This window comes from Globicephala melas, chromosome 3, assembly GCF_963455315.2.
Source record: "Globicephala melas chromosome 3, mGloMel1.2, whole genome shotgun sequence".
In the NCBI taxonomy this organism is placed as follows: domain Eukaryota; kingdom Metazoa; phylum Chordata; class Mammalia; order Artiodactyla; family Delphinidae; genus Globicephala; species Globicephala melas.
The window spans coordinates 13,147,400-13,169,183 of NC_083316.1; the positions used below are offsets into that span (position 1 = coordinate 13,147,400).

General features: G+C 39.7%; 1 protein-coding gene and 1 non-coding gene across 3 annotated transcripts in view; one reads left to right on the forward strand and one right to left on the reverse strand.

The window, feature by feature from the left end:
• The window catches only part of FBXL7 (F-box and leucine rich repeat protein 7), a 416,656-nt gene that overhangs the window by 204,032 nt on the left and 190,840 nt on the right, over positions 1-21,784 (forward strand). The window lies entirely within an intron of this gene.
• Positions 16,414-16,515, reverse strand: LOC115853262 (U6 spliceosomal RNA). Its single transcript, XR_004039491.1, has one exon. It is a non-coding gene; the product is annotated as a U6 spliceosomal RNA (small nuclear RNA).

A 21,784-nucleotide genomic window follows, 5' to 3' on the forward strand; every position in this document is an offset into this window, starting at 1 on the left:
CATTGTATATTCTTGCTTGCTTTGTTGTAGATTAGTTGACCATAAGGGCATGTGCTTATTTTGAGGCTTTCTATCTATTCCATTGATCTATAGGTCTGTTTTAGTGCCAGCACCATACTGTTTTGATGACTGTATCTTTGTAGTATAGTCTGAAGTCAGGGAAAGTGATTCTTCCAGCTCCATTCTTCTTTCTCATAAAAATTAAAAATTTTTTTTGTTCTAGTTCTGTGAAAAATGTCATTGGTAGTTTGATAGTGATTTCATTGGATCTGTAGGTTGCCTTGGGTAGTATGGTCATTTTAACAATATTGATTCTTCCAATCCAAAAACACAGTATATCTTTCTATCTGCTTGTGTTGTCTTCAATTTCTTTCATCAGCATTTGATAGTTTTCAGAGTACAGGTCTGTTGCCTCCTTAGATAGGTTTATTCCTAGGTATTTTATTCTTTTTGATGCAGTGGTAAATGGGATTGTTTCCTTAATTTCTCTTTCTGCTATTTTGTTGTCAGTGTATAGAAATGCAACAGATTTCTGTATATTAATTTCATATCCAGCAACTTTGCCAAATTCATTGATGAGCTCTAGTAGTTTTCTGGTAGTCTTCAGGATTTTCTATGTATAGTATCATGTCACCTGTAAACAGTGACAGTTTTACTTCTTCTTTTCCAATTTGGATTCCTTTTATTTATTTTTTTCTTCTCTAATTGCTGTGTCTAGTACTTCCAAAACTATATTGAATAAAAGTGGTGAGAGTGGGCATCCTTGTGTTGTTCCTGATCTTAGAGGAAATGCTTTCAGCTTTTAACCATTGAGTATGATGTTAGCTGTGGGTCTGTCATATATGGCCTTTATTATGTTGAGGTAGCTTCCCTCTATACCCACTTTCTGAAGAGTTTTTATCATAAATGGATGTTGAATTTTATCAAAAGATATTTCTGCATCTTTTGAGATGATCATGTGGTTTTTATTCTTCAGTTTGTTCTTGTGGTATGTGACATCGATTGATTTGCAGATATTGAAAAATCTTTGCATCCCTGGGATAACCCATTTGATCATGGTGTATGATCATTTTAATGTATTGTTGCATTCGGTTTGGTAGTATTTTGTTGAGGAGTTTTGCATCTGTGTTCATCAGTGATATTGGACTATAATTTTCTTGTTTTGTGATATCCTTGTCTAGTTTTGGTATCAGCGTGATGGTAATCTCATAGAATGACATTGGAAGTGTTCCTTCCTCTGCAAGTTTTTGAAATATTTTCAGAGGTTTGGTGTTAACTCTTCTCTAAATGTTTGGTAGAATTGACCAGTGAAGCCATCTGGGCGTGGACTTTTGCTTTTGGGGAGTTTTTAAACTACTGATTCAATTTCAGTACGTGTAATTGGTTCGCTCATATTTTCTATTTCTTCCTGGTTCAGTCAGGAGATTTTACCTTTCTAAGAATTTGTCCATTTCTTCTAAGTTGTCTATTTTATTGGTGTATAGCTGTTCATAGTAGTCTCTTATGATCCTTTGCGTTTCTGTGGTGTTGGTTTTAACTTCTCTTTTTTCATTTCTGTTTTTATTGATTTGGGCCCTCTTCCTTTTTTTTCTTGATGAGTTTGGCTAAAGGTTTGTCAATTTCATTTGTCTTTTCAAAGAACCAGCTTTTAGTTTCATTGATCTTTTGTATTATTTTTATAGTCTCTATTTCATTTTTTTCTGCTCTGATCTTTATGATTTCTTTCCTTTTACTAACTTTGGGTTTTGTTTGTTCTTTTCTCCAGTTGCTTTAGGTGTAAGGTTAGGTTGTTTATTTGAGATTTTTTTTCTTGTTTCCTGAGGTAAGATTGAATCACTATAAACGTCCCTCTTAGAATTGCTTTTGCTGCATCCCTTAGGTTTTGGATCATTGTGTTTTCACTTTCATTCATCTCTAGGTACTTTTTGATTTCCTCTTTGATTTCTTCAGTGATCCATGGTTATTTAGTAGCTTATTGTTTAGGTTTCATGTGTTTGTGTTTTTTGCAGTTTTTTTCTTGTAGTTGATTTCTAGCCTTATAGCATTGTGGTCTGAAAAGATGCTTGATATGATTTCAGTTTTCTTAAATTTACAGAGGCTTGCTTTGTGGTCCAGCATGTGATCTCTCCTGGAGAATGTAGCGTGTGTACTTGAAGACAATGTGTATTCTTGTACTCTGCCTTCAGGAGGCTCTGAGACTCTAGGTCAGAGGAACTCAGGAACATGGGTTTTTTTCTTTCATAAAGCACTCCCAAGTTGGTTCTAAGGTAGGTGTCCTCAAAGCACACTCTGATCATCGTTGGATGAAAAGGTAACTGTAGTAGTCCACCCGGGAGAGAATAAACATCCTTGTCCCTTCCTGGCTTCTGGTGGTGGCCATCAATCCTTGGTGTTCCTTGGATTGTAGCTGCAGTCACCCCATTCTTTGCTTCTGTCACCCATGACACTGCCCCTGTGCATCTCTTTCCTCTTGCTAATAGACACCAGTCATATTAGATTAAGGAACCTTTCTACTCCAGTATGACCTCATCTTTACTAAACTAATTACCTCTGCAAAAATCCTATTTCCAAATACAGGTCACATTCTAAGGTTCTGGAAGTTAGGACTTCAGTATATCTTTTTGGAAGACTCAGTTTAACCCACAACAGAGGGGGGAAAGGGGATGTAGCTAGAATAGGTCAGGGATTCTGAAATCAGAGTCAGTAACTGGTCCAGCATGACTCTCTAAAGGTCTCTTGAGAAACAAGCTAAAATTACAGGTTTCTTTAACCTGACCTCCAGAGTCTGACTTTGGGAGTATGAGATTGTGCCTTAGAATCTGTATTAATTACCCCTCTGCAGGAAATACCCACGTGGAGGAGCCCTACCAGAAGCATTCACTAAATTGACGTTTTACGAATGCACTGGGTAAATGATAAGTTATGACCACATAAAGCTTATGCAAGAAGCACATGTAGCCACGTGTAATATCTTCACAGTGCACGGCCACCATGTGTTCCTCTATCCAGCAGAGGCAGGTAAGTGGTGTTCACAGATTATGCTTGTTGAACTGATCACCCCATGCTTTTAAAGAAAATTAAGACTCCTCTTAACAGCAATTGTTTATAAAATTAAGCACAGTTTCGATGTTTTTGTTTTTCCACTATTTTAACTATCAAAGGAATGAGGAAAATTGGGTCATTCACTCCCATGATGACTGTTTTCTTTTCATTAATAGTGGCAAAAGCTCTTCTTGAAGTGGAACCAAAATGCAAATATGAGCTCACCCAGGCCTTTTAAGGATTTCAGGAGGCCATGCATTTGATCAAAATTGCATGTTTAAAAATCCTCCTTTCAGGATAGAATACAGATAGAATATAGATGGACTGAAGGTAAAAGCGCTCTTTGCTGCAGACACACTCAATAATATATACATTGTTAATCCCTGATCATTTCCAAGTAATTGTAGGCTTCTTCATGGAACCAATTTTCTGTTTTGGAGACTAAGATAATTCAAATTGCATGTCTTTAAGTATGATAATACGTGGAGTCTGCCAGTGGTTGCTTGTATAACCAATTGGATGTGAATGTGTGTGTGTCTTGCAATCTAGAGTTTTGTATTTAGTCCTTTCTTTGGCAAGTGAAGTCACACCAATTTAAGTATTAACAAGTGTGTCTCAGGATCACTGAGTTGCATGTTGAGTGGAATTTATAATTTTTATTATGTCGGCTGTTTCAAATAACACATTTTGAAAAAGCAAATGTGGTTGATATGTGAATCATTTGTACTCAGTTCATAGTTTCCTTTCATTTTTTTTTTACTTATACTTGTGGTCCAAAGGGACTTTTTTCAGTAACAGTGTTATTGTTACTGATCTGTATTTAGTTTGCAAAATTCCATCCAGTATGTCTATTTGCCTCTCTGGTGACGTGGCATATAAAGTGAGGTACAGATTTTTGATGATTCTTGGCATGTCTGGTGCATAAAGTATTTTGCCTAAATCATTATCTCATAGAAAGCATGTTTAGTATGAATTAGCAAATTTTAAACAGGTTTGTATACGGTATGCATAGATCTAGATTTAGGAAGAGTGCGACAGGATGCAGATGAGTCTGTGAACTTTCCTCAGGGTCAGGTTGGCGATAGAATGGGAAAACTATTCCTATTCGTAGTATCTTTTTGGTTCTATCCTCCACTGAGGCTGAAACCTTGATTTCCAGAGTCTTAGAGAAGGGTTGCATATTTTCTAGAAAGACCCACTATTCTTCGTGTCTCTGCATCAACAATCATCAAAGAGAAGCAGGAGAATCTAAGCTGAATAACACGCGCACGCCAAATAGTCCAAAGACCAGCTATGGTATTCCACGTAAATATTTAGACCTTCACTGGAAAACAGCAGCTTCAGGCAAAGAGTAGCATATATATTATAGTTCAGTCTCAGAATTAACCGACTGTTCATCATCGAGTCATTGGGTTTTCTCACTTTGTTGTAATGGTTTCCTTTTGGCTGCAGCTCATCTTTTTTTTTTAACTTTAGAAACTGTATTTTAAAAAATTAATTTATTTTTTAAATTGAAGTATATTTGATATACAATGTTGTGTTGGTTTCATCTTCATCGTCATGCTTCAGTTCTTTCACTGGTGTACTAATTAATTAACGTAAAAATATTTTTCAAATATGATAAATAGTATAATGCAATAAAAGAGCAAAATGCAAAAATTAATGCATAAGGAAGAAAATAAGAAATCCATGGGCTGTAAGACACTCCTCGTGAAATGGACGATTACAATGAAGATAATCTTGGTCTTTAGAATATTTATTTGTTCACCATGTATTTACTGAAGATTTCTATGTATCGGACATTGTTCTGACGATGAATGGAATGTGGTTTTCGCTTTAAAGACTCACAGGTTGGAAGGAAGTTAGTGAAGTAGATTAAGAATCACAGCATTGTGAAAATATGACCTTAGAGAAAGGAGGGCTGTGCCGTGGAGCACAGAGGCAGTCGTTCTTGAGAAGTAAAGAAAGTCAGGTCTTTGGTTTGCAAAGACCAGGTCCACTCAGATGAGCTCAAATAAAAATGGGGTCATTGAATGACATGAGGGATTTTCAGAGAAACAAAATGCAGAGGGTGTCTGGTCTCAAGAGTAGCCACTCCACATCTGGCTCTCTCCATCTCTAAGTGGTCTCATTCTGCTTCTTTCTACATGTACTTTCTCCAATACCAAGTCACTGGTATTTTATAGAACAACATACTTTTCTCAATAGGGTCTTTTTTCTTCTTTTGTTTTAAATAAAGTTGCCTGCAGTCATCTTCAAGGTTGCATTTTATGCTTAACAAATTAAGAAATTGGAAATTATTGACATTTCCAGTTCAGTCTTCTCTGTAGATCAAAATATTTATAAACAAGAAAATACTCTTTACAGTTTCTTAGGTACCTGCTAAGTTTGGAGCAAATTCTGCTAAATAGAGTTTATTCTTAATTCTAATGTTTAGTATTTAAATACATAACTATTTCAGACTGAATGTTTTCACATTTTATTTACAATGTTAATTTTTTCATAGACTTTTTTTTTTTTTTGCGGTACGCGGGCCCCTCACCACTGCGGCCTCTCCCGCCACAGAGCATAGGCTCCGGATGCGCAGGCCCAGTGGCCATGGCTCAGGGGTCCAGCCGCTCTGCGGTATGCGGGATCCTCCCGGACCGGGGCACAAACCCGCGTCCCCCGCATCGGCAGGCGGACTCCCGACCATTGCGCCACCAGGGAAACCCCATAGACATTTTTTTATTAAAATTTTTTAATTGCAGTGTAGTCGACATACAATACTATATTAGTTTCAGGTGTCCATCATAGTGGTTTGACATTTACATACATTATGATCACCACAGTAAGTCCAGTAACCATCTGTCACCATACAAAGGTATTACAGTATTATTGATCATATTCCCTACGCTGAAATTATATCTCCGAGATTTACGTATTTTATAACTGGAAGTTTCTACCTCTTAATTCCCTTCACCAATTTCACCCAGCCCCCTCCCCCTCCCCCTTCCCCTCACCTACAGTGTTGAATTTTTAAATTGAGTTTACAGGGGTCATTCACAGTAATGTCAGATGTTTCACCTTTAACAGAATGAATTTCCAAAAATTTACTTTTGATTCTATGAACTGGATGAAGAAAACAAAGTTATTATTGGAATTAACTGTATTTTGCATTTGAAGTATCAAATGATATTGACAAAATTTGCATTGTTTAACTTTTGAGAAGTTCTCCTCTGCTCATGGATCCAACATATGGCCAGTTACTGCTTCACTTTTTGTATATGCATGAAACAACTTGGAACTGAAAATAAGCAAAAGTAATTCAACAAAGCATTGAATGGTCTAAATGAAAAGCCAGGGTTCATGGACGAACCCATGATACACCTTGCACAGCCACACATGTTAACTGGTCAATTTTAGGCACAGTCTTCCTAAAATAACTTCTAACTTTTCATAGCAGTTATAATGCTTCTTCAATAGATCGTGTGTCTTATGGATTTCATAAGGTCAAAAAAGTTTTGGTAGAGTGCTGAGGCCAGAAACTAGATGATAAAAATAGGTGCTGATTTTGAAGGATGTGACCCATTTGATTCAAAAGTGGAATGTTGGAATTTTATTTTTAATAATATAATATTTTATTTCTTTAAAAAAATTTATTTCTTTTATTTATTTATTTTTGGCTATGTTGGGTCTTCACTGCTGCATGTGGGCTTTTCTCTAGTTGCAGCGAGCGGGGGGCTACTCTTTGTTGTGGTACGCAGGCTTCTCTTTGCGGTGGCTTCTCTTTGTTGTGGAGCATGGGCTCTAGAGCGCAGGCTCAGTAGTTGTGGCGCACGGGCTTAGTTGCTCTGCGGCATGTGGGATCTTCCTGGACCAGGGGTCGAACCTGTGTCCCCTGCGTTGGCAGGCAGATTCTTAACCACTGTGCCACCACGGAAGTCCCAATAATATAATTTTTTAAATAATAAAATTTAATGTGCATTTCAGTCTCCTAAGTGTCAGTGACCTCACTGTAACTCAAAAAGTATATAGCATTCATAGACTAAAGATACACAGGAACAAATGCAATTATATTTTCCCCCAGAACACAAGGATACAACCAGCTAATATTGAGCAGAGCAGATAAACAAGGTCACACTCAGGCCGTGGCAGGTCCTAAGTGTCAGCCCTGAGGAGTAGGCTGGCATCTCAGTGCCACTTGACTCCTCTGTGTTCTTCGTCCTTCGGTGGCCTGGGTTCCTGCTCTTTCTGCTGCTCCTGCTGCTTCAGGGTGGAGGGGCAAAATGTGCTGGGAGTCCACTGAGAAGGGTTAACCTAGAGGAGGAAGAGGAGGAAGATAGCCGCTCTTTCTGGAAGGGTGAAGAGTTTACCCTTCAGGTCATCCGACTTAAATCTTGCTTGTGCTGTTCATGAACTTGGTGACTTAGGGAAATCCTTCAGTCTCTCGGGATCTCAGTTCCCTTATTTATAAAATGAGGAATTGGCATGATGACTTCTCTAACTTTGATATGAAAAGACTCCAAGTTCTGGGACTTCTCCGGTGGTGCAGTGGTTAAGACTCCACCTTTCAGGGCTTCCCTGGTGGCGCAGTGGTTGAGAGTCCACCTGCCGATGCAGGGGACTCGGGTTCGTACCCCGGTCCGGGAGGATCCCACATGCCGCGGAGCGGCTGGGCCCGTGAGCCATGGCCGCTGAGCCTGCGCATCTGGAGCCTGTGCTCCGCAACGGGAGAGGCCACAACAGTGAGAGGCCCGCGTGCCGCAAAAAAAAAAAAAAAAAAAGACTCCACCTTTCAAAGCAGGGGTCGCGGGTTGGATCCCTGGTTGGGGAACTAAGAGCCCACGTGCCTTGGGGTATGGCCGAAAATTTTAAAATAAATAAATTTTTAAAAAATAAATAAATAAGTTGCACATCTCTTTAAAAATAAAAACAACAAAGATTCTAAGTTCTGTAATTCAATGGCAGAACTCTTTTTTCCTTCCTCCCTTCCTTCTTTCTTTCTTTCTTCCTTCCTTTCTCTCTCTCTCTCTCTCTCTTTCTTTCTTTCTTTCTTTCTTTCTCTGTATGTTAGTTACAGAAACTATAAAACAGTAACATATTTATTTTGACCTTTGAATGTAAGACAATTCTTTGAGGTAAAAAAGTTTTCTTCTGAGATTATTCAGGTAGAATCTTTGCATTCAACATAGGGATTCTGAAAGACAATTACAGAAAACAGCTATAATGCAGAACTCCTTGTGGTGATATCAAATCCAAGAATTAGATTCAAATCCTCTGACAGTTTTCCATCTCCATCAGTCATGTCCAAGTCAAGACATAACAGCATTTCTTCTGTTTCATCCCTTACGTTGGAGTTAAATTCTGCTGGAGACTACACTGCATGTTTTTATTTATTTTTTAAATCCAGAATGCTCTTTGTCATCTGACAGTGCACCATATTAAACTACTTAAAATGCTTTGTGAATGAAATCACATGTCTGAAATGTGGTGTCCGTTACCAGAGCTCTTGAAGGGCAGGCTTGGGTTTAGTCCGTCTCCTTTGTCTTACCTAGTTTCTCAGCCCCGGACATTCTTTCTCTCTCTCTTAAGGCAGATTTCTATGCATAGACAGTTCATTCAGATTGGTAGGGTGGATTGGGTTAAAAAAAAAAATGATGTGGGCAGTTTTTACCTGGTTTAAATGGGTTAAAAAGAATCATGGTAATCAGAGCTTCAGGGCTGCCCCACCTCTGATTTTGTATTTTCTTTTAATTATTTATTTATTTAATATTTATTTATTTATTTGGCTGCCTTCTCTGTGATGAAGAAGTGCATTGAATTTTCGTAAACACGTAATTATCTAACTCCTTCCCAACTTAACATGTTTTGACATGAAATCCTTAAATACATATTAACAATCTCAGCGTTAGAGGCTAAGTACTGTAATGTACACATTTAAGCTCATGTACACAAGAATGTGAACTCAGGAGGGCAGGAATTCCTGTTTGTTTATTGTTATCTACCTTTTGTCGTCAACAGAGCTTGATGCTCTGTTTAATAGATTAAATTAACGAATTTAATCGATTTAATTTAATTTAATAGATTAAATTAACGAATATGAGGATAGCCCATGTCCACTGGAGGGTGAGAACCATGCCTGTTTTGTACAGCTCTGTAGCTACAGCCCCTAGAACGGTGTCTGTGTCTCATTTGTTGAGTGAATGAATGGACTTAGGGATTTGGTCCTTGTCATTCAAGTCTTGTTTGGGAGGCAGCTTGGCAAAATATTAAAGAGCAGGTACTAATTAGGTACCACAATGGTAAATAATCACTGGACACTCATATTTTAATTGTCCAAATGGTAACATAAAAATTGTTCTAGAGATTCAAAGTCGGAAAATAATATATAACATGCATTACCCCCAAAAGACTTTGACATTGTTGGATTATTTTTATTTCTTTATGTACTGAATAAATCTTTGAGTGCCTCTATGTTCCAGGCAGTATATCCGGTGCTGGTGAGTCAATAGTGAAGAAAAGAGTTGTAGGTCTTGCCCAAATTGAACTCATAATCTAATGGGGAAAAAAGTAATAAATAAAATGTTAATTTTTGAAGGGAAAAATGGGACGTTGTGATAGAGAATAACAGAGAATAGCTACTCCAGAAAGGATAAACTATAAGAATGGAACCTTTAAGCTGAACTTAAAGGGTGAGAAGGAGTCAGTTCTGTGAAAACATCCCAGGCAGAAGTATGTGCGCAAAGGCACTGAGGCAGCATGGAATTCAGTCACCAAGAGAGCTGTTCTCTATGGGAATAAAGAAAGAGGCAGGTACTGAATGATTTTGAACAGGAGGACATGGTAAATGAATGTACCACGATGAACATGATACAATGACATTTTAAGACATTCACCCTTGCTCAAAAGTGGAGAATGGATTCTGGTGCAGAAGATTGGAAGTGGGTGTTTAATAGTTCATCCAAGGAATGACGGTGAACTTGATTAAGGTATGTTGACTAAACAGTATATGCACAACCTAAAAGTTGAGAGTTATGTTTTATTTGGTGAGAATTTTTAGGACTTCAAGCCAGGGAGGCAGCATCTCAGGTAACCCTGGGAGAACTGCTCCAAGGAGGTGAGGGGGAGAGCCAGGATATATAGTTTTGCAGCAAAGGACAGTTAGTCTGAACATCAAAGGATTATTGTTAATTAAGGAAAACTAGGTATCTCAAGTTAAGGAACTTGGCACTTTTCTCTGTAGGGGAAGATGCAAGAGTCTGGGCTCCCTGAAATTGTTCCTTTGATATGCACCTTAGCTCTCTGGGGCCAGTGTTCTGTTTTCACACCCTGCGTTTCCTCAGGGCTCTCTGTGGGGAGTGGCTGCAGTCTGGTGGCTGCTAGATGGCAGGTGTTCTTTTCTTTCCTGAGTCCCCACAGAGCTCACCAGCTCACTGTTGGCAGTGGCTGTGCTGTGTTGACTGTGACATTTTTTGTTTACTGATATGACAGACAGTATTCCATTCATCCGGTAGCAGCAGTGATGAACACGAGGTACGGAAAGGTTTGAGGTAGGATTAAAGAATTTACTGTTGGAAGAAAGCAGAAGAGGGTTAAGGGAGAAGTAAGGAAGGAGGAATTCTCCCGGGCTCCTGGTTGAATTCATGGGAGATAATAGTGCTCTTTACTGAGGTGGAAAATACTGGCGCAAGGAGACAGATCTGGGGTGGGGAAGCATGGATTCAGTGGTGGACAAGTTAAGCTGGAGACGTCTGCCAGATAAACTCAGAGATGTCAGGGCAGAGCATGGAACTAGATTGTGAATGAGGATCTCAGAGGAGGCCTCTGAGCTGCTGATATAGACGTGGGAATCTCCGACATGTTGAGGGCACAGCGATGGAGGACCAGCTGGGCATATTAAATTTCAAACCTTCAGTTTACAGAACATCTACCTGGGGCAGTGAACCCAGGAAAGCGCTTTTCTCATGCCCCGTTACTTTACCCAGTCTTTCACTCTTCACCTGGGCTTATACTTTCTCTACTTGCCCTAGGACCCCTGTCCACATGCATTCACTCTTCCTGACCTTGACTCAATTCTTTAGTTATCTCTCTCACCTGCCCTAGTTTATCCTGCCATCTCCCACCTTTCTGCTCCAGCCCACCCTCCTTTCCGTCTCCTAACCTGGTCGCTCTCATCAGCTGCTTTTCAACCTTCAGACTCTCACTGTCTGCTACGTACCATATTCTAAGTCCTACAGATCTCTGAAGGTGTGGCTTCCTTTCCAATATTATTATATATCTTTCAGTACATCAGTAAAAATGAGTCTGCATTCCTACAAGAAGGAGGAGGAAGAAGAAAGGAATGGGGGGCGATTATTGGTTATAGGGCATTTGTAGATCAGGTTCCAACTTCCACGTGAATCAGGCAATAGAATTTGTTTTCATGAGACATCTCCCTCAAATTTTCAAGTAATGTCATGAGATAGAAACATTTTTTTTTACTAGGAAGATAAGATGCTAGATGATCAGGATTCCTATTACTACCGAGCAGGACCCTGTAGGGCTCCTGGGCACAAAAACCTTTGTGTCCCCCATTTCTTGATTATAGGAAATAGGCTTAATTCAGCCTCCGTGACCTTCCCTGAGTTCCTATGGGCAGGTTCAGACAGTTGCTAATTAGGGAATGGAGGGGATGCAGGAGACGAGGGAGGAACAGTCAAAAGAAACAGTAGTACAGCCTTGGGCCAGGGTCCTGGTTCCCCAACAAGGGATATACGTATCTTTGAGCTGTTTTGCAGATACTGAAACCCCTGCCAGGTGGGAGAAGTTGAAAAGGTATGGTGCCCACAAGCAGGTACACCCCAGAGGGGTTGGAACCAGAAGGTTGATGATGCCGACTCCCACTTACCTCCCCACCAACCAATCAGAAGATTGTCCATGAGCTGATCACGCCCTCTTTGATAGTTTTTTAGTTTATAGTTTATAGATCACGCCCTCCTTTATAGTTTTACTATAAAACTCCTCACTACCCCCTCCAAGTTGGGACACACAGTCTTGAGGGCATTCGCCCGCTGTGGCCCCCTTTGCTTCTCCTTCACCCAAAACTCTGTCTCCAAGAATTAATTCGGTGTTGGGGTACAGAGACCGGATCCGGCTTCACTATTACCATTTGAATTCCCTCTCAACACCATGAATATCCCTAGTAGTACAGTATTTGGTGTATTTTAAGTTCTTAATAGTTACTGATTAAATGAAATTTGTTCTGTAAATATATCCAAAGGTTTTGAGAAGTATCACTCTGCGATACCTTATGCCACCCCTCACTTTAACTGTTTACACCCTCAATCCTATATCTCTGTTGCCCATTTATCTGCATCCCCCCTTTACTGGGCCTTGATGTCAGAGGTTCCAAGATTGTAACTTTTCCCCCAAATGACCATGCCAATCTGATGAGCAGTTGTTTTTAACTAGAAGTATAATTGACCTACAACACTATGTTAGTTCCAGGTGTACAACATAGTGATTCAATACTTCTATCCATTACAGAATGATCCCTGTGATAAGTCTAGTTACCATGTGTCACTATACAAAGTTGGTGAGCAGTTTTTTAAAGAAGAACTCACTTTATAGTAATAATTTGCATCTCCTGGAGGCATGTTGAATTATAGATTACAGATCTTCTGGTGTTCATTCCTGAAAGTAAAATCAGCTAATCATCTTATTCAAATATTTTCCATACTCTCAGATCCAGAAAAGACCAGTGTATGCAAATTGTACAAGTATTTTCAATATTCTTTACTACACGTAAAATTTCAGAGTGAATTCCACTTTAAGGTATCCATTTAGCATGGGGACAGGGATTTCATCTGTTAACATTTTGCTAGGTTAAAAAAAAGTAATACCACGATAGTCTTTCTAGCCTACCTGGATAACAACGTTTCTCTGTGCACATATCTCACTGTAAGTAGCTTTCATTTTTAGTAAAGAATCTATACAGTTTGAAAAAAAATCTAAAGAATAAAAATCTAATGTTTTTAAACTGTATGTACTCGGGATGAACACACTACATGCTTGTTCGTGACACGTACTCTGTGCAGGGATGTTGTCATTTGGCTCTATTTCTGTACAAAGGGATCCAAGGTAAAAGAAGGTTGACCAGCTCTTTGCATTTGCCAGGTTGAAGCCAGGAACTTCATGAGGAATTAGGAACGCTCTTTGTGATTCCCCAAACACTTTGGAATCAGAAGAGCCCCAGAGCCCCAGAAGGCTGCCGTGTGACAACGGAGTTCCAAGAATGTTGTCACAAAGAAGGACTAAGCAGTTGTGAGAAGGAAGTGTTGACCTGTGACTTTCTAGAACCTTCAACGTTAAAATCTACTGGTTGGATCTGTTAGGAAATTTTCCCCAGGAATATAATGCAGTAGGAGTCAGAAGGTTAGACAGAAACCAGTTACAGAAATGGGTTTTATTTTTTTTTGCTAGATCCGTCTATAAACCATATAAAGTGTGTTTGTGGAAGGGGTGTAGAATATGTCAACCTATCCACCATCCAGTGCTGTGATCATGCAGCCTTTCTTAGCCCAAATATTTTTCCTGACCATTCCCACCATTGGATATTGACTTCTTCTCATGCTATTTTCACCTCAGTGTGTTGCCCTTCCTCAAAGGGCTATACTACTTTTCCCGCCAGTACAGAATTTCCAAAGGAGAAACCAGGGGTCTGTCTTGCTCTTGAAGTACTGTGTTGGAATATTTACTGTTCAATCACCTTCAACAAATAATTGTTGAGCACCTACTTGGAACGTTCTACAGAGGACAAAAGTGTAAATTACAGACCACAGGGATGTTTTTGCATCTGAGCTGGATGAGTCAGGCGAGTTCCTGTGCCCAAAATCACTTCAGGGTTTCTTGAAGCACCTACATGCCCTTCCGTCTTCATGGGAGAGCTTGCTTTAGCCACTGTGGGATTGTGTAAGTAGCCAGGAGTGGTGTCAGGAAATTCTTCTCTACGTGTCTCCAGCCTTCCCTCTCTCCACCCTGTGTCTTTCCTCTTCTTTCAGCTCTCTCCCTTTACCTTTATTTCCTGTCCCACCTCTGTATCAACACCTCCTCTCTTTTTGTTTTTCTGCTGTATCTTGCTGTCTTCCTAAACTGGCCGACAACTATTTTTATTTCTCTGCCAAGCTTTGGATATGTATTTCCCGAAAGACCTAAAATGCTTTTCTACTTGCAGTTTCGCTCTCCATTCTAAATCTCTTCATGCCCAGGGGCTGGGTAGGTGTCTGATTAGGAATGATACCTGTCTGCCCTGGTTTCGAATCAGAACATCAGTTTGACATCTGAAGACGAATCACAGAGCTATACCCATCCTTTCCCAGTGTCGTCTGCTCACCGAGGTGCTTATACAAGTGGCCCCATCTCTAGAGATGGGGGAGAGTTCAGCCTATCACCTGGTTCCCATTTCTCAGCTAATGGACAGAGGCACGAACCTGTAAAACAAGTAGGTTTGTTTCCAAATGAAAACCAGATGTGCTGAATCCCACCGGAGTACTGGGTCCACTCTCTGTCACGTGTCTTAGCAGGTGCGGAAGGGTGCCCTTACCTAATTTTCACTACTAATCAACCCCAGCATTCCTTTACCTGAAAAATTAGCAATCCAAATAAACTTTCAGTTACTGTAGCTAGAAATTACAACCGCTCTCTGCAAGGAGCTGAACGGGAGTGCCACACTTAGCTTCTGATGCCAAATATCACATTGCCTGACATCTCGATGCTGAAGAGTTCTCTTTACCAGTTAATTTTTGCTTTAGGGAATGAACCACCAGTTATCAGATCCCCTGAACACTTGTATAAATCTCTGAGACAATATCTTCAGAAGGAAATAGTCCTTTTTTTTACTCTTTCGCTTCAAGAAACTTGTGCCAATAATCAAATGTGCTTTTATTCTCAGTTCTATTCACATGAATCCTCCAACATATATCTTTTTCTTTCGGGTTTTCTTTGTTTTCAGACCAGAAGAGCACTTTAAGTAAAATTTATGGAATTTAAAAATGCCCAAGGCTTAATAACACACTATTGGAATATTTGAATATAGCTGAATTTACAGCAGTAAAGTTATGTGTTGGAGGGTTGTTGGCAAAGGACAAAGGTTGGAGTTGTCCCAGGAAACATTTTCTCACATAGTTGGTCATTGACTCAAATGGCAAGTGTTCTGGAATCATACTCACATGACATTGGTGGGTCTCTGGAAGTAAGAAGTTAGTTCCTTCTTATTGAAAGATCAAGAATGTGTGTTAAATGCAGCACCTGCTGTCTGTAAGATGCCAGGGCCAAGACTGGAGAAGTCCCTGGAGACACATAAGACCTGGGTCCTGCCCACAATGAACTTAACAATCTAGTTGGGAAGTTAAGACATTACATCGTGGTCCCAAAGACATCATTAAAGATGCAAACATTCTCGCGTCTACCTTCAAAATATACAGAGTCAGGGCATTTCTTATCATGTCCATTGCTGCCACCCTGCTCTAAGCCACCGTCATCTCTCATCCCGATTATTGCTGTAATCTCCCAAGTGGTATCTCTGTGCTTCCACTGTGGCCCTGTTTAACCTACACTCAACAAAACAATCAAGGTGATCCAGTTAAAGAGTGAGTTGGATCATGTCAGTCCTCTGTCGAAAGCCCTTCGAAGCTCCTGGACCCACTCAGAGTAGAGCCAGTGTTCTTGCAGTATAGACAAGGGTCTACACACAGTCCAGCCACCCACACCTTCTTTGACTCTCTGCTCTCAACTTTTACCAGTTTTCCTCTTGCACGTTCTGCTCCATCCATGCTCTCACCCCCTTGCTTTTCCTGGACTACACCAGGAATGTTGCGACCTCAGGGCCTTTGCACTTGCTGACCCCTCTGCCAGCAATCCTCTATACCCTGATGACTATTCACCCCTCACATACTCAGGTGTTCATTCACAGTGAGGACTTTTTAGACCCCGTTATCTTAAATTGGGCTCTCATATGCACCCATTTGCGCACGTGCCCACACACACACTTTTTTTTTTTAATTGGAGTATAGTTGCTTTACACTGCCGTGTCAGTTTCTGCTGTACAGCAAAGTGAATCAGCCACTCGTATATGTATGTTCCCTCTTTTTTTGGATTTCCTTCCCATTTAGGTCACCACGGAGCACCAAGTTGAGTTCCCTGTGCTATACAGTAGGTTCTCATTAGTTACCTGTTTTATACATAGTAGTGTATATATGCAAATCCCAATCTCCCAGTTCGTCCCACCACCACCCCTTTCCCCCTCGGTATCCATACGTTTCTTCCCTATGTCTGTGTCTCTGTTTCTGCTTTGCAAATAAGATCACCTATACCATTTTTCTAGATTCCATATATATGGGTTAATATACTATAAAAAATACGGAACGCTTCCTGAATTTGCGCATCATCCTTGCACAGAGGCCATGCTAATTTTCTGTGTTCCCATTTTAGTATATGTGCTGCCAAAGTGAGCACCACACACACTCTCTTGCTTGCTTTAACTTTTTTCCATATAGATACCACCATATGAAACCCTAATAGTTTGTGTGTTATCTGTCTTTTCCCCAGTAGGAGCTAAGCTAGTTGTTTTTTTTTTTTTTTTTCCAGTTTTGTTTGCCGTATCTTTAGCACCTAGAATGGTGCCTGACACACAGTAGGTGGCCAATAAATATTTATTGAATGATTATTGTTATTTTGAGCATGAGGTGTTGTATTAGTTTCTTTGGGCTGCTGTAACAAAGCATCACGAACTAGGTTGCTTAAAGCACAGACATTTATTGTCTCACAGCTCTGGAGGATAGAAATCTGAAATCAAGGTGTCTGCAGAGCCATGCTTCCTCTAAAATCTGTAGAGGAGAATCTTGACTTGCCTCTGCCAGCTTCTGGCAGCCTCAGGTGTCAACTTCAGCTGCAGCACTTCAATCCCTACCCCCGTTGTCACATGACATTCTCTCCTCATTTGGGGTGGAAGGAAAACTATTCCCTTTTATGTCATCTCACCTCCCTTTTTCCTCTAAAATTTGACCAGACTAATATCCCATCAATACAGCTCTGGTCCAGCATCTACTCAGACCAGAAACCTTCAGCATCTATAAGTTGTCTGAATTCTCTAGTCTAGAATTTGCGGTTTTCCACATTCTGTTTGCCATCCACTATCACATAACCTGTGACCTATCTAGCTTGTAGGATTTGCTTCTCCCCATAGGTACCCTTTGGTGCATCCCCACACATGTCTCGTCTTATGCTTTTCTTTCAACCCTCCTCTAGTGAAACCATTACATAAAGACTTTCCTGCCATCTTCCTTCCTAAGTCCAACATCTCCATCTTCAAAGCATGCATGCAAGATTACCCCTACCTTTTTGAGGGCATTCATTATTTCCTATCCTGTCTTTTAGGTATATGTGAATGAAGCTTTTGTCTCCTCTAAATTAGGATGATAAACATACCGGTAGCGTGATTTTTTGGTTGATAAAACTTGTGAGAAGATTGTACATTTAAATTTTAATAAAGCTTTTGTTGTTCTGAATCAAAGAATGCGAGGTTTCAGATGTAAGAACATGTCTTTCCTCAGTTGTTTTCTGAGATAGCAATACACAGTGATGAAATGAGGTCAAGATTCAGAGGGAAGGGTTTGAGAAAGAAGAATTAAGAAATGTGGAGGAAGTTGGGTGGATGTTAAGAAGTCTGTGTTAGGGACTTCCCTGTCGGTGCAGTGGTTGAGACTTTGCCTTCCAAGGCAGAGGGTGCGGGTTTGATCCCTGGTGGGGGAGCTAGGATCCCACATGCCTTGCAAACAAAAACATAAAACAAAAGCAATATTGTAACAAATTCAATAAAAGACTAAAAATGGTCCACATCAAAAAAATCTTTAAAAAAAGTCTATATTAAATTGCATGTAGCCACCTTTGGGTCTCTTTTCAAGCACCTACACTCTCTTTGGAAAATAAATTATTTTACATATTGTGGTATGCCAAATAATGTCCTCTGGAAGATGGCCCCGTCATAATTCCTGGAACCTATGATATGCTAAGTTACGCGGCAAAAGGGACTTTGCGGGTATGATTAAGTTCAGGATCTTAAGATGGGGAGATTATTCTGGATTAGTCTGGCTGGATCCAGTGTAATAACAAGGATCTTTATAAGACAGAAGCAAGACAGTCAGTCTCTAAGAAGAAGATGTAATGGCAAAAGCAGAGAAGAAAAGAAGGCTTCATGACAACAGAAGCAGAGAGAGACTGAAATGCTGGCTTTGAAGGTGGAGGATGGGGCCATAAGCCAAAGAATGCAGTTGGCCTCTAGATGCTAGGAATGGAATTCTCCCTTAGAACTTCCAGACAGAATACAGACCTGCTGACACCTTGATTTTAGGACTTCTGTCCTCCAGAATTATAAGATAATAAATTTGTGTTGTTTTGAGTGACTTAGTTTTGCAGTAATTTATTACAGTGGCAATAGAAAACTAACACATATTTTAAGGCGCTGACAATTAAAAGCAGAGACCAGGGTTTGGCAATCTTTGCTGTAAAGGACCAGATAGTAAATATTTTAGGCTTTGTGGGCCATCTGGTCTCTGTTACAATTACTCAGCTCTGCCATATAGCATGAAAGCAGCCAGAGACAAGATGTAAATAAATGGCTGTGGCTGTGTTCCAATAAAACTTTATTTACAAAAATAAGCAATAGACTGGATTTCGCCCATGGGCTGTAGCTTGCTGATACATGGTGTAAACCAATGCCTCATAATTGTTTATTGTTTTAATTTATACTTCATCTTATTCTGGAATCTCAGTCCTGTTTATGTATGCCACATGACCCACTGAACAGAACATTCAACAATGGTCTGAAATTGGTTCTCCAACCAGAAACATTAAGATTTTTAAGTGAAGATGAAGCTTATTATTAACATTCTACAGTCATCTTTAATTCCTCGGTACTTGCATATTGCAAGGATTGTATCCTAGAGGTGTAAATAGCAGTGCTAAATGATTCTGGCTTGATTTGCTCAAGTGAGAAGACCATACTGTATTTTCACAAAGCCTCTAGAATTTCTAATGCTAAGAATATGCACATCTCATGAAAATGTATTTCATCAAGCACTGTCTACAGAGGATTAAACTAAACTGTAAAACCATGTTTTTTGTGTACAGACGTCACGATTGCTAATGCTCTTTTGTTTATAATTTCTCCCTGGGACATCTCTCCTGAGGCAAATGTTCCCTCAGCAGAGGAGGTACTGTACAGACAGTGTGATTTTTAGCCAAAAAAATTGCTGCACGCGGGGATTCTTATTAGACTTGTGTTGTACTTCTCTTTGCTTTGTGAACCTGACCCCAAACATCTGTGTAAATGTGGCAAGTTAAAACAGCTTGCTTATACCTGGCTTGCCAAATACAGTTCTGTTTTCATCATGTTTATATCAGGATTACATGACATTGGCCCACCTCCCGTGCCTGCTGGCTTCCTTCTCCTTTCTTCCTTGTTCATCGTGCTGACCTCCAACCTTAACGGCTCATACTCCATCCTACCCCCTCCACGGTCAGGCCTGCATCATCACTACTTCCTCTGCAACTTCTCCTAACATTCTTCTGGTCTATATGTGGATTAGTTAATTCATGTCACATGAAGCTTTACTGTTGGCATGATTTTTGCATGCACGCTACTAAATTACAGATGCTCATATTCAGAAACTAACTTATAATTTTTTATAGTTCATAATACTTCGTATAATATTAAATAAATATTATCTGGCTTATTGATTGCTAGATTTTTTACTTAATTTGATTCTTTGGGTTTTTAAAAAATATTTTTTAGAATACTTTTAGGTTCACAACAAAATTGAAAGGAAAGATAATTCCCATACACCTCCTACCCCTACACATGCATAGCCTCCTCTGTTATCAACACCACTCACCAAAATGGTACCTTTTTTTACCAAGGATGAACCTACATTGACACATCATAATCCCCCAAGGTCCATAGTTCACTTTAGGGCTCACTCTGGGTATGTGCATTCTGTGGGTGGACAAATGTATAATGACATATATCCATCATTATAATATCATACAGAGTATTTTCATTGCCCTAAAAATTCTTTGTGCTCTGTCTATTCATCTCCACCCATGCACTAACACACATACACTCCTGGAAGCCACTTGTTTTCTTTTTTTTTTTTAATTGTCTCTATAGTTTTGCTTTTTCTAGAATGTCATATAGTTAGAATCATAACAGGTAACTTGTTAGATTGACTTCTTTCACTTAGTAATATGCATTTAAGATTCCTTCATGTCTTTTCATGGCTTGATAGCTCATTTCTTTTTAGCATGGAATAACATTCCATTGTCTGGGTGTACCACAGTTTATCCATTCACCTATTGAAGGACATCTTGGTTGCTTCCAAGTTTGGGCAATTATAGATAAAGCTGCTATAAACATCCGTGTGGACATAAGTTTTCAGCTCCTTTGGGGAAATAACCAAGGAGCACAATTACTGGATCATATGAAAAAAGTAGGTTTAGTTTTTGCAGAAACTGCCGAATTGTTTTCCAAAGTGGCTGTACCATTTTGCATTCCACCAGCAGTGTGTGAGAGTTCCTGTTGCTCCTCATCCTTGTCAGCATTTGGTGTTGTCAGTTTACTGGATTTTAGCCATCCTAATTGGCACGTAGTGCTATCTCTTTATTTTAATTTGTGTTTCCCTGATGACATATAATGGGGAGCATCTTTTCATAAACTTTTTAACCATCTGTATATCTTTTTGGTGAGGTGTCTGTTAAGGTCTTTGGTCTATTTTTAATTGGGTTGTTTATTTTCTTATTACTGAGTTTTAAGTGTGCTTTGTATATTTTGGATAACAGCCCTTTGTCAGATGTGCCTTTTGCAAATATTTTCTCTAAGTCAGTGGCTTGTCTTCTCATTTTCTTGATGTCTTTTTCAGAGCAGAAGTTTAAAATTTTAACAACGTCTAGTTATCAATTATTTCTTTCTTGGATTGTGTCTTTGCTGTTGTATTTAAAGTCACTGTCATATATAACAGCGGCCCCCAATCTTTTTGGCACCAGGGACCGGTTTCGTGGAAGACAATTTTTCCACGAACATGGGGTGGGGGGATGGTTCAGGCAGTAATGCGAGTGATGGGAAGTGGGAGATGAAGCTTTGCTTGCCCACTGCTCACCTCCTGCTGTGCAGCCAGTTCCTAAAAGGGGGTTGGGGACCCCTGATATACAAGGTCATCTAGGTTTTCTCCAGTGTTACCATCTAGGAGTTTTATACTTTTGTGTTTAGATTTAGGTCTGTGATCCATTTAGAGTTAATTTTTGTGAGGCATGTAAGGTCTGTATCTAGATTCATTTCTTTTTTTTTGCATGTAGATGTCCAGTTGTTCCTGCACCTTCTGTTGAGGAGACTTATCTTTGCTCCATTGTATTGCCTTTTCTCCTTTGTCAAAGATCAGTTGACTCTATTTATGGGGGCCTGTTCCTGGGCTCTTTATTCTGTTCCATTGATCTATTTGTCTATTCTTTCAACAATACCACAGTGTCTTGATTACTGTAGCTTTATGTTAAGTCTTGAAGTTAGGTAGCATCATTGTTCCAACTTTGTTCTTCTTCAGTATTGTGTTGGCTGGTCTGTATCTTTTGCCTTTCATATAAACTCTAGAATCAGTTTGTTGATATCATACAATAGCTTGTTGGATTTTTTATCGTGATTGCATTGGATCTGCAGATCAAGTTGGGAAGAACTGAC